The 12,798-nt window shown below is 34.6% G+C and overlaps 1 long non-coding RNA gene across 9 annotated transcripts in view; it reads right to left on the reverse strand.

The window, feature by feature from the left end:
* Positions 1-12,798, reverse strand: part of LOC105883975 (uncharacterized) — a 94,029-nt gene that overhangs the window by 22,146 nt on the left and 59,085 nt on the right. For all 9 annotated transcript variants that reach the window (XR_002224107.2, XR_001160011.3, XR_012921405.1 and 6 more), the window contains one exon: positions 7,734-7,939. This is a non-coding gene — a long non-coding RNA (uncharacterized LOC105883975). The remainder of the gene's footprint in view (positions 1-7,733; positions 7,940-12,798) is intronic.

Here is a 12,798-nt window from a genome sequence, read left to right on the forward strand (position 1 = left end):
AGAAGGTAAAGATTATTGCTTTCTTTGGAGAGAAACCGTAAGCAAAGCAGGTCATGCATTAGGACAAAGGTAATGGGAACCAAAGGCACAAAAAAGCCTGCAACACTTTAAAACTAAGCACTTGAAATTAGCACTGTTTTGTGATCCGTTGAAAAGTGATTAAGGATTCAAGACAATCTGAAGGCAATGAGAACTCACCTTTCAGCCCTGAGAATTGCTCATTGATTCTTAAGAATCCTAGGATCAAACCTTTATTATTATTTATTTGGGATGCAAAAAGAAAACACCCATAAATACTACTCAGTGTAAGCTGTCTGTTTAACTAACCTTTCTGCTATTTGATTTGATTAAATTAACCAGCTGATGTGATTAAACTTGCAAGATGGTTTATTTATCTTCATCTTCAGGACAGTAGGTGGATATAATCTGTGACTATATTGATCAAGAAATAGATGTGTCTGGATGTACAGGGCTGGCATATTGTCAGAGCACATGATGGGTTTCTCACAAAAAAACATATGAACATATCTCTAGTTGAGTAAAATATTCACACTAATATCAGAATAAGGCAGAAGAACCCTGGCTGACACCCCATCTGTTCTTATGAATTAAATTTAGAAATCATATGTAATATAGACATTTCTGTCTGAATATCATAAAAACCCTGACACATCTAGGCTTTCATTAGAAAGCTCCACGATGTGACTTGAATAACAATCTGTCTTAGCTAATTAGTATTTTCAGTTTAGCATATTCACTTCCAGACATATTGCTGTTTGCACATGGTAATTTAGGTAAACAGATACCATCCACAGCTGCATCAATTAACACTGCTAATCAAAACTGAATTCAGGTAATTAGGCACATTTATGCAAAAAAATGTGTAATTTTGGAAAAAAGCTCAATTCTCCAATAATATGTCAATAAGTAAAAATCTCCTTTTGCTTATGAAGATAAAGAATGAGGGGAGAGAAATCAGCATTAATATATATATCATGCAGACAGCGTAAAATTCCTAAATTAAATCTCAATCTTTAATTGGCCTGTATTTTCAGAAATTGGATCATAGTTTTCATAAATGTTTTCCTCAATGTTTCCACATAGTAAAGTTGATTCACATCTGCCTAAGGGTTTAATCATCATCAAACAGGACTCAAATGGTTAATGAATTCTCAAGTATTTATATAATTAGAAAAAAGATGTTGGTCAAACTTGCTCTTCCATCTTGCCTAGCATCTCTTAGGGAAGAATTTTTCAGTAGGTCTTATGTTATGACACACTCTAATTTTCTCTATTACAAAATATTTTCATTTGCAGTTGGAATCACTAAAGTAATTCCTTATTTTCCTACAACTTCCCTGATTCCACACAGTGCCCTTTTGTTGCTTTTACACTCATTTTCAAAATGAGTACCGTGAATTGGTTTTCCTTTCTCTCTACGAACATAAACCAAACTGATAACTTTGATTCAATATCATACTTCCAAAAATCTAGTTTTTGGCAAGTAATAAGTGGCTAACTAGTGATTGATAGGTTCATGGGCATAGAGGTAAAGCTAAAGTGGAGCAAATAGGACCCTTTTTAAGAGCATCAGAAGAGTAGATATAGGACTAATCTAGCATCTAGCATGGATATGCATGGTATGTGTGTGTGTGTGTATATATATATATATATATATACACACACACACAGACACATATATATCTCAACTTCTCCTTTCCGTGTGAAACTTTGAAGCTTAGATTTATTTCTTGGCATAAGCACCCGGTCTTTACAAAGATGTATTGGGTTCAGTGTCCCTAGCTTTATTTTAATGGTAATAGTCACCTTCAATCCAATGTAACAAGCATTTCCTCAGTGCCTACCACATGTCAGAAATTCTTCTAGGCCCACTGGGTAAATACAGAGATGGATTTAGACCAATCACAGCCCTCTGAGCCAACTTCAGAGAGTTTACAAACTCCTAGAATCAACACTCAAAGGGTGGATGGAGTCACCAAGTGAAAATTTATTTGTCAATCTTGAATTTTTGGAACCTCCTGAGCTAATTTTGTAGAGGTTTACTTTTTGCTTAACTGAGGATAATTCTCTTATTCTCATAAGAAGTCAGAAAATTGTTCGCCAATCATTTATACAATGTCTTTTTCTCACATTGCAATAATACCATACAACTTATACATTTATTTTTTTAGATTTATCAAAAAGATTTTTCCCCATGTATTTGTTTATTTAAACAAACATTTGACATAAACACTTGGACAATTCTGTATGGCTCAATTTCAAGAGTAGGAATTATAAAATGCAGAGACACATTGATCAATAGTTTGTCAAATTATTCACACCAATGAAACCAGATGAGGCAGGACAAAGACACCTTTGACTTTAAGACTCTGTTAAAATCTTTAAGACTCTGTTTATGAATTCTAAATGAATGATAGATAAACACAAACATTTTAAAATCAAGTTTTAAAAGAGCCTAATGTCTGGTTTCAATGTCTGAACTAAACAATTACTATTTGGGGAGTGCAGTTTCTTGTCTCCATTAAATGAGTCAACTGTGTGAAGTTCACTGCCTGGGTGCACCAGTGAATAACCCAAGAATTCTAAACCTCCTCTTCACCTACTTCCTCCAGAGTGAATCGGGAGAGGATTGATTCTTTCAACTGTAGTTCTTGGGTTTAAGTACATTCCTTTGTCTGGAGAGAGGGTTTAAATTTATCTTCCAAGAATCTCGTTCTCGTAGTCACCAAGTGTTGGTGTACAGTGGCATGCTATGGTGATCCCAAGAACAGCTTTGGTGAAGGAAGGGCTTGAGGTATCGCACCAGCTCCCAGCCCAGGCTGTGCTACTGACTAGTTAGTTATCTGACATCGGACCAATCATTCTTCAGTTTGAGTTTCTGGTCCCTAAAACATGGCTCGTGGACCTCCTTCCCCAGGTTAGGGGGGTGCCTGCAACAATAGGAGGTGCCCGATAAAGATCTGTTGAAACTGAATAAAAGGTCCCTCAGTGATGGCTCCAGAAACCTTAATGCTGAAGGCATTTCAGTTAAAGTCATCTCTTTAAGCAATTATCTGGATGCCAAAGAAGTCTGTAGACCGAGTGTGATAGTTTTAATACAGCTAGCATAGGTTGCATCAAATAAGCCACACACCACTACACTACATTAGATCACCTTCCAACTCACTGAAAAATTGGTGCTAAGGAATTAACCCTCCCAATTAAGTTGAAAAATTAACATCGGGTCATTTATTATTTCTAGAGTGTTTTTTATGATTTTATCAAACAAATTACAAATAATAATTCTCTTGACCATTATTAACCAAATAATTTTATTCTAGAATATTGTCTGTTAAAGAGAATATCTTTAAAAAATTCATATGTAACTACTTCTTTATACTATGAATGATTAAAAAAAACAAAAAGGAAAACTTGAAAATTCTTGAGTTTGCCACTGTTATTTCTCCTTAGTCTGGCAGAATAAAATTGCTCATGATAGGTCTTCTCTGAATTTTTGTGAAGTTAAATTAAATCACTGACTCACAAACAATGCACAATGAATAAAACACCGTTGGTCACCTTTTAAAACAGTCTTTTTTAAAAATAGAAGGAGTCCAGCTAGAATATGTGGTCCATAGAAATATTAAATGGATTAACCTTGGTTTATTCATGGCAAAGAATGCTATTTCACAACTATAAGAGAAAATATCAGGTCTGGGAGTGGGTGGATTAGAAGGGAACCGATAGTCAGAAAACAAAGGCAACATAAAGAAATAAAAATGTCTTCAAACACACTGAAGCAAAACAAATGATTAGATTTGGGATTTAGCAAAATATAAACATATTTTCCTTTGCTCTTTCACCAATACTTTTTTCTACACTAAGACAATATGAATTTTACCTTTCTAAGCCATAATTTTCTATTTATTAAAAAGATCACTCTACAAACATCTTGGTTACAAAAAAAAAAAAAAGATCACTGATAATTAATGACACTACAAAAAAGGATGTTATTATCAGTAAGTAGTTCAGCACATTAGCTTTTTTATGCTGTAGAGAGTATTGTTGTGTTTACAAGAAGTTATAATACTGAAAATTATTTTAATTTAGTTCTGGTAAGAGGTAAAACAAGATTAATCTAAATTAGAGAAGATTATTGAATTTTGTCCAAGGAATTAACAGTGCTTATTTTAGGGATATAATTTAGTGGTCATGTTTTTCTTTTAGTAAAAATTATCTTTAAGAGAAAAACAAGTATTATCATAAAACAATTGAATTTTTTTAAAGTTTGACAATTCTACTAAAGCTAAAGCTGATAAGCTACAGTTTATCAGACAAGGTACAGAACAACGTATTTGTTTACAATTCACGGTTGAATATGTGTCCCACAATTAAGAATTAGGAAATTATCCTTACAGCAAACAGATCTTAGTTAAACATATTATTAATCTATGCTTCAAGGTATTATCTAACTCTCTGGAGGATGCCAGAGTCACTTTGCCAGTTGAATAATCCCAGTCATTCTATCACAGGTTTTTCATCCTTGACGTTTTTCATGGGCCTGGAGTAGAACCCTATCTTTCAGAAGGATGTTAAAAAAAATACATGAAAAGCTCGTGCAAAAATAAACTATAGCACCTCAGGCTTCTTAATTTTTACACTATAATGCCTTAGAATTTTCTACCTTGCCACATTCAGAGTGAGTTCTTTGATGAAAAGAGAGAAAAATAAATTACGTAGGGAAGGAAGAGAGCCTTTATTATCATTTTAATAGTTCACAGACACATAAAAGGAAGACACATTCACTACGTGGTGGGACCTAAAACTAAAAATATTCACTGACTTAGTATCAAAAAATATCATATGTCACGAAAAATGGAAACAGTTTTTTGAAACAATGTGAACATACAACTTTGCATGAAAACTTAGAAAATTTAACAAGGAAAAATAAAACTAAACCATTAAATGGCATTGCGAATAACGAGTTTGCTTCTCCTATACCCTTTTTTTTTTTTAACTAAATGAAAATACTGACTATATGTAGAGACTCTCAGGGATCATGAGGAATGAAATTTCAGGCATCAGAAATAATCAACTTTTAGGAACTGCTTCCTAAGCAACTGAAACAAAAAGCACAGACTTTCAGCAGTAATTGTATAGAGGTAACATGAATATGATATGCAGTTTAGGTAGTTGGCACTGGATTGGAACAGAGATGTCATTGTTATTTATTCAGGACATTCCTAGGTTGTTGTTTATTTTTTTTTACCGGGGGCATGCATTTTCCATGTGTGGAGATTTGTTCCATGCTCTCTGCTTTTGTTGGGGTGGTGGTTTTGATGTTTTAAAGGGGGAGGAGTGGTGCCTGGGACTCTTCTTATGTGCTCCCAGTTATCTATACATTATTCTATATTCTTTTGCCAGAGCTATATCCTTTCAATGCAGCATACCATTCAGATGTATAATAATGAAAATTTTTTAAAATTTCAGAATATTAGGGGGATACAAACATTTTGGTTACAGGATTTGCTTTTGTACAGTTTGAGTCAAAGTTATAAGTGTGTCCATCACCCAGATAATGTGCATTGAAATAGGAAGGCTTTTTTATTATTATTATTTGAATGACATAGGACCTGCTCAATGTTTGCATTTAAATTAAACAGAATAATTCAGCTCTGGCTTTTAATTTCAGAAGGGTTAATCATCCTAACAGAGGTCAATCAAACTTTAATCTTCAATAAAATTGCTACAGCCCCAATTACCTGCAGGACATTTATTATATTCCTATTTCCATGCGAAAGAATGCATTGCTTTCATTCTGCATCACTAATCTCCTAACTCTTTACATTAGCACATTTTACCAAAAACATTAATTCCTTTGAAACTCTGACAAGAGTTCATTTCTACACATCTCAGGAGATAATCCTGTTTTAACAAAAACAGGACATCAGCTATGAACCACTTTCGGGGCCCTTTCTAATCCCCCTAGACCTTAGACACTCCAACAGAGTACTTACAATACCAAATCTCAATTACACAAAATATTATGGAGGTTTAGGTTAAAACAACAATATATTATTTCAGGAACTTAATCCTCCCTATTTTCTGTGATTGTGCCATTCATCTGGTTATTTCTATTCATAATGTTTACTGCATACAGAAGTTACTGATTTGGAGGAAACAAATGTTAACCATATTTAACTATAGAAACACATAGTAACTATAGAGACACTTAAATTCATTGAATCATTCACTTGATAAATATATAATGAGTGCCTATTATACGCCAGATATTGGGCTGGGGGTAGAAATCAAAGTTAAAGAAATGAAAAGAGAGTCTCTATTATAAGAATAATATTCTACTGTGAAAATGTTGTTTAGAATACAATAAAAATGATGATATAAACCTCCACTTTCAGCTGTTCTTATCAGTGTCATTAAATTTTAGTGAAGATTAGAAATGTGTTAAGTCAAATTTTAACAAAAATTTCAATAAACAGTATTTAAAATTATCTGGACACTTAAAGGCTTTAAAATTCACAATCCCATAAAATGATTCATTTTTTTATTTGGAAATATAAAATTTGATGTTCAAATATTAAAATCAATATATTGAGAATGTCTAGTCTCCCATGGTTAGCAATAAAACCATGAGAAAGTTTAAATTGGCTTATTAAAAATATACATGCTGTGCACTAATTTGTTTCCAAAATGTTATTTCATGACATTTAAAAACTGCTGTTAACACAAAAGACAATAGTAATAGGCAAAAGACAAATGATTGCATTTTGCCATGATACAGTGGTGTGGAAGACCATGGACAGAAAGTAAAAGAACCTTACCCCAATTATACTGCAAATTGACCACCTTGGTATAACAGGAGTGGTGTGACACAGCATAAATAACCCAAACTTGCCTTCGACATATTTTCAGAGTCCTCTTCCTCCCTCTTTGTACTCACATGAAGTGCAGAGGCATATACAGAGAGGCGCATGACCCCCTCATCAATATTCACAGTCATTAATTAGCAATATGTGAAGGCTAGCATTTGGGAAATTCCTCCGAGCTCAAATATTCAATCAAGCAAAGCAAATCACAGTACAAACAAAATACAAGTATAACAGTCTATGGCCAGACTTGCATTGGAAAATGGCACAAAATTTCAATAAACACTGGTCTTTATAAACGTTGCTAAAAAAAAAAAGAAAAGCCCCAATTATTTTGTGTGACTTAAGTCAAGACCTTAGCCCCCCTCCCTGCCACTCTGAGCACTTCTTGAAACGAAACTAGAACCTCTACATATTCTACACCTACACTTGCTTTTTTCCCCCTCTCCTATAATTAGGTTGACACAACAGAATAAAAGCATAGCCACGGCTTTTACATTGTTGAGTAGCATAAATCCAATGCTACACAATATAAATGTGCGATTGATATTTGTTACCAAATACTTATTCCGGAAAACTGATAAAGATTAGGTAGATACAACAACAGGCAAAATATTGCTTTACATTCCATTCTCAGCATCAAAAGCTATTTAGTTATATTTCCAAATTTGTAGATTTAGGAAAAAAAAAAAAACTAAAGCTTTCAGAGAATATGCTGTAAATGTTCAAAAAGCATACATATCATTTTATGAAATCATTTTGGTCACGAAAGAAAAAAGAACCCACCAAATCGGACAAAAATCTTAATAAGAAAAGCCAGGATGTGGAATTATGAAAGAAACATACCTTTGGCTGAGCAAGTTCACAATTTCTCATCTTGTCTACACAGCTCTGCCGTTCCACCTTCAGCAAAAGTCGGCTCCGTGTCCCTTGTGATCTCTGTGACAATGCCATCGTATCACTGGCAAATTTTTCCATTAAACTTTGCAGACGTAGTAGCAACTTTTGTTAATTATGATATTAGCCAGCTGGCGGGGACGATCAGTCACCCACTGTAAGAAAGCCAGACAAAGAGGCATCTAATCATTGCAACCAGAACAGATAAATTTTGTTCCTTTCCATCCTTGTCACAGATTCTATCCCTTCTGACCCTCTCCTCAGCCATCGACTGTCAAATTTAGATTCCGAGAGCTCCCAGCTTCCCTTTAGCCCTGCCTCAGATCTGAAACTCCCGGTTATCAGGAAGACTCGCGTCACCAGCTGTCTCGGAGCAGGAAAGCAATCAGGTGAATACTACTTATTATCTCGCATTGCTTGCCATGGAGTGACAAGATTGATTTGGAACCAAGAATATATTCAGATCTCAGACATGTAGTTCCTAGGGTTTGGAGTTCAGACAGTCGGGGTATGTGCAAAGTTGCTATAGGAAGGACTTCAACCCCGAGGTTGAAGGCTCAGGATATTAGAAAGTTAAGGAGAAATTTAAAAAAAAAAAAAATTCCTTTTTCAGATGGTTTCGTATTCTCTTCCACCTCTGTGCTGCCTTGATAATGTCTATGAGCAGATTGTTACCGGGTGGAGCCAGCATCACGACTAGGTAGCCTAAGCCAACCCTGCTCAATACAGTATCAGTATCAGTATTACGACATTAGCAAGTTAGCTCCACCCATTCCTTTGTCATCAAGAAGACTACTCTATAAATTCCAATTCCTGAAACTTGTCCTTGCATAAAAATTCAAATCATATGGAATAATCTGAGAAACTAATTTTAGCATATCAGTTAAAGATAACATAATTTTGGGTCGGGGGACAGACATCTTTACATCCTAACACAAAATTTCCCTTCCGAAAAATCAGTCTATTGAAATCATATATAAGTGTGTATCAATTGATCGATACATACAGACAATGAATTTACTGAAATTTCAATGTATATTAGGTAATATGTAGTAACATTCCTACAAAACGATACAACATTTTTTAATGTGAAATGTCCAATGGATCAACAAAGAGCTTGATCTACATGGTATGCCATTAAACTGATGCGATTTTTACTAAAGGGTTGTTTTCTCCATTGAAATGTTTAAGCATCAACAAAATAAAAAGTTCACACTGCAGAAATTGAAAAGGAATACCATACAATAAACATGTAGTTATATTCGTCAACAAATTAGTTGGTCTTTCTGAGATGGAGAAATTTCATGAAAAGTTAAAATGTGATTCTAAAGCTGATTTTACATAAGAATTCTGTATATTTGGCTCCCAAAAGGGACCAAAATGGTTATCTCTATCTGTGAAAATTGTAGGTATAGTGCACTGTATTAATAAATCATGGGATGTACCCTAAATTTACATTTTGTTTTTACATGAGGACGTTCCTGAGTCAGAGGGCCCAAAATACCTGTTTAGCCTAAAGTGCTGAGAAAATAAATGTATAAATATGTTTACAGGCAACTTAAGATATATGCAATGAGGACAAGATGATTTAGGGATCCCCAAAACCACACAGCAAGATACTTTCATCCTGGGAACCCAAAGGGGTTTCTAAAATCCCACCAGAACTGGCTTGGGATGGGAAAAATATGATTTCAGAAGGGCTTAGAAATTTTACATCTATAACTATATATGGATCCAGATATCTTCCTGAGGGTAAGAGTCTCTTTATCCTTTATGTCTTCGGCTAATATTAAGAAATGAGTCACATTCCATAAAAGCAAAAGAACAAAGAAGTCGTAAATGTCAGAGGAGAAGAGTGTGCTGTGGCACAATACCAAAGACAAAGAGTCTTTGATATGACTTTCAGTGACCCTGTGTTTGGAAACGAGCTGTTTCCATCACATTTACTGTCATGGCTTTGGCAAGTGCCATATGGCCTGGCACACAGTAGTTTCTCAAGAAATACATGTTGATGAAGAATAGAAACTGACATTGCACACAGCAACCTTCTCAAAGCCCAATTCACCTATTTTTGAAAATTAAATAAGGCAAAAATTCACTCATTAGGCCTTATGTTAATTGCCATATAGTAATGACTCATATATTTATCCAAATTATACCTTTAAAATATTGAAAAGAGTCCTTCCTAAAAAGAGTTCAAAATAGACATTTCTCTTAAGCTTTTAAAATATGCTCACTGTAGCTCCCATAAAAATGATTTTAACTCAGGGAGTTAGAAAGAGTTAAAAAGACCTTTATTCTTTGACTGCAGAAAAGACTTTTTCCTAGGAAATTCCCAGAAAATAAATATGTTATGTATGCAAAATTTTTCACTGAAATAGTATCTATAAGAGAAAATGGAAACAACTTAATGTCCCTAAAGATAGAAATTAGTAAATAAGCTTTGGTGATTAATCATATGCAGTCATTATATGGGAAGGAGGAAGAGTGAGAAAGCCAATTTCTTATGACTATACTGAATAAAAAAGCAAGACACAATATCATGCATATATTGGTTACTGAATATATTTGAACAAAGACTAGAAGGAGAAATGCCAAAATAGGAAGTATGTTCTGTGGTATTAAAAAGCACTGTCTTCTTTTTCAAAAACTTGCTTAAACACCATTCTAACTATTAATCTCAAAAAGAAGAATAAAAGCGTCTATCTGTAATATGGAAACAATAATTATGACTACCTGATAGAGTTTTGATATTAAACCAAATAATATAAATATGCATATAAAACCCTTTGCATATTTCCTAACCTGCTGGAAACACTCATTATATAGCTTAGCTATTATTTTTATTACAACTACCATATAAATAATTCTGACATGTCTGTCTATGCTACATCACTTTTTTCCCTATGAAACATTACCAAAAATTCACTGAATTCAATGAGGCATTCTGAAACAAGGAAAACTCAGTATTTTAAACCCAAGAGACCATGCACAGAAATATAGCCTAGAGGGTATATACCTGATTTATGAAATAATAACAGCAATAATAGTAACCAACAGATACATGGGACATCATTACAAATTATAATGTGTATAAAACCTACAAGACTTTTATAATTTTAGAAGGCCGGTAGGTCTTCTAAAGAGGGCTCCAATTTTAACTTCGTTATGGCTGGTTATGGCATACCTACAAAGACGTAAAACTGCTGGAAATACTGAGATTAAAGTAGGAGAAATGGACCTGGAGAAATTGGAAACACTTTGAGAAATTTTAATGCTCTTACTTTTATTGGCACCCTTACTTTGATTGTCCATTGTGGGCATTTGCTGATTTCTGCTCCCTGTGGCCACAAAGCTCAACTCAGCAGAGTCACCTAAGGCTTCTGTTTCTCTCGGGCATGCAAGTGCCAAACATAACAACAGGTTGTTAATGATATAAATACAATGCATAGGTGTGGAATTTTTAAAAGTCAGTGAGAACAAAGCCATCTAGATTTGGAAACACTCTCTATGGAGAAGGATCCATTTTGCACAGATCACTAGACCCAACTCTCTGTTACAGATGCTTTTATTAGTGTGCCACAAACTGTCTCCCATTGGCCCTATGACAGCCTTTCCTATCTTTCTGATCACTTGACTGTGTTTAAGTCTCATGTATACTGATTTTATTTCTGCCTTCCAGCCTGCTAGATATAGAATAAAATGCCTGAAATTCCCTTTCATTGTGCCATAGTATCAGGAGTCGGACATCCTGCTTCTTCCCCTTCCCTAGCTCCTTACTTACTAGCTCTGGGACTTTGGACAGGTTATTAAACATCATTAAGACTCTGTTAAACAGCAACATCTTGTAGCTCTTGTGGAGATTGTGAATAATACATGCCGGCTGCTTAGCACATAGTGGGTCTCTAATAAATGCTCTATCATTGCCAAGTAGCAACAGAATTCCTGAGAAGCAGTAGAGTCCAGCAACTAGGAGGAGCAAAGAGATCCAGAGTCAAGCTTCTGGAGTGAATTCAAATTCTGGCTTTCACCCTTAAATAATTAATAACAACAACCATAATAGTAATAATATCTTCCCCATAAAATTATAAGAATTAAATAACTACTTATAACGTACTTACCACACAGTTAATCATGGTTTTCAATTATTAGTAGTATCTGCCTTCTATGTTAGTTGGTTATTAATTTCCCACTGCTTAACTTGTCTTAGTAAAAATCAATCAGGACTTTGAATAGGAAGAGCTGGGAATATGTATATTCACAAATGCTTGATAACATATAGACACGGATCCTAGCTGCAGCACTATTTATAAGAGCAAAAAGCTGAGAATGATCTAAAAAGTCACCAAATGTAACTGGTTAAAGAAGGTGTGTTATAATATACTCATACTGGAGAATGCCGTGCAGCCATTGAAACGAATGAAGTAGGAGTACTGATATAAAATTATTTCTATGATACGTTTTAATGGAAAGAAGAATGGTGCAGAGCCATGTGTGCTGTACATTATTCTTTTGTTTAATAAGGATTTTGCATATGATGTTTTTCATCAGGATATTTCACAACTCTTTGTGAGTTATTTAGAGGATATCTCTGACAAATATACAAGGAACTGTTCACATTTTTGCTTCGGGAGGGAAACTGGGGTCTGGGGACAGAAGAGGAGAGAGAACCACTCTTCATTATATCCTTTGCAGTTGTATGAATTTATGTTATATATGCAGCTCTCCTTTTAAAACAGTAACAACTTTAACAAGTTTAGGGGAAAAAAAACTCATTTTTCCCTACTTGAAGTTACAGCCAGTGAATTTTAGTTTGCTTTTAGAACTCCTGTACTGGCCCATGCGAGTGGTCACGATTCTGCAGCGTATGTCTGCCAGCTTGATCAGCAGTTGGCACAGCATTGCTTTTCTGTGCTGTGACATGACCTCACAACCGTTTGCTTCCAACTCAAATTTCAATGCCGTTTTCAATACCATTTGTTGCATTCCCAAGGCTAAGTCCTCTAGACGCCGT

This window comes from Microcebus murinus, chromosome 10 (assembly GCF_040939455.1).
Source record: "Microcebus murinus isolate Inina chromosome 10, M.murinus_Inina_mat1.0, whole genome shotgun sequence".
NCBI lineage: Eukaryota > Metazoa > Chordata > Mammalia > Primates > Cheirogaleidae > Microcebus > Microcebus murinus.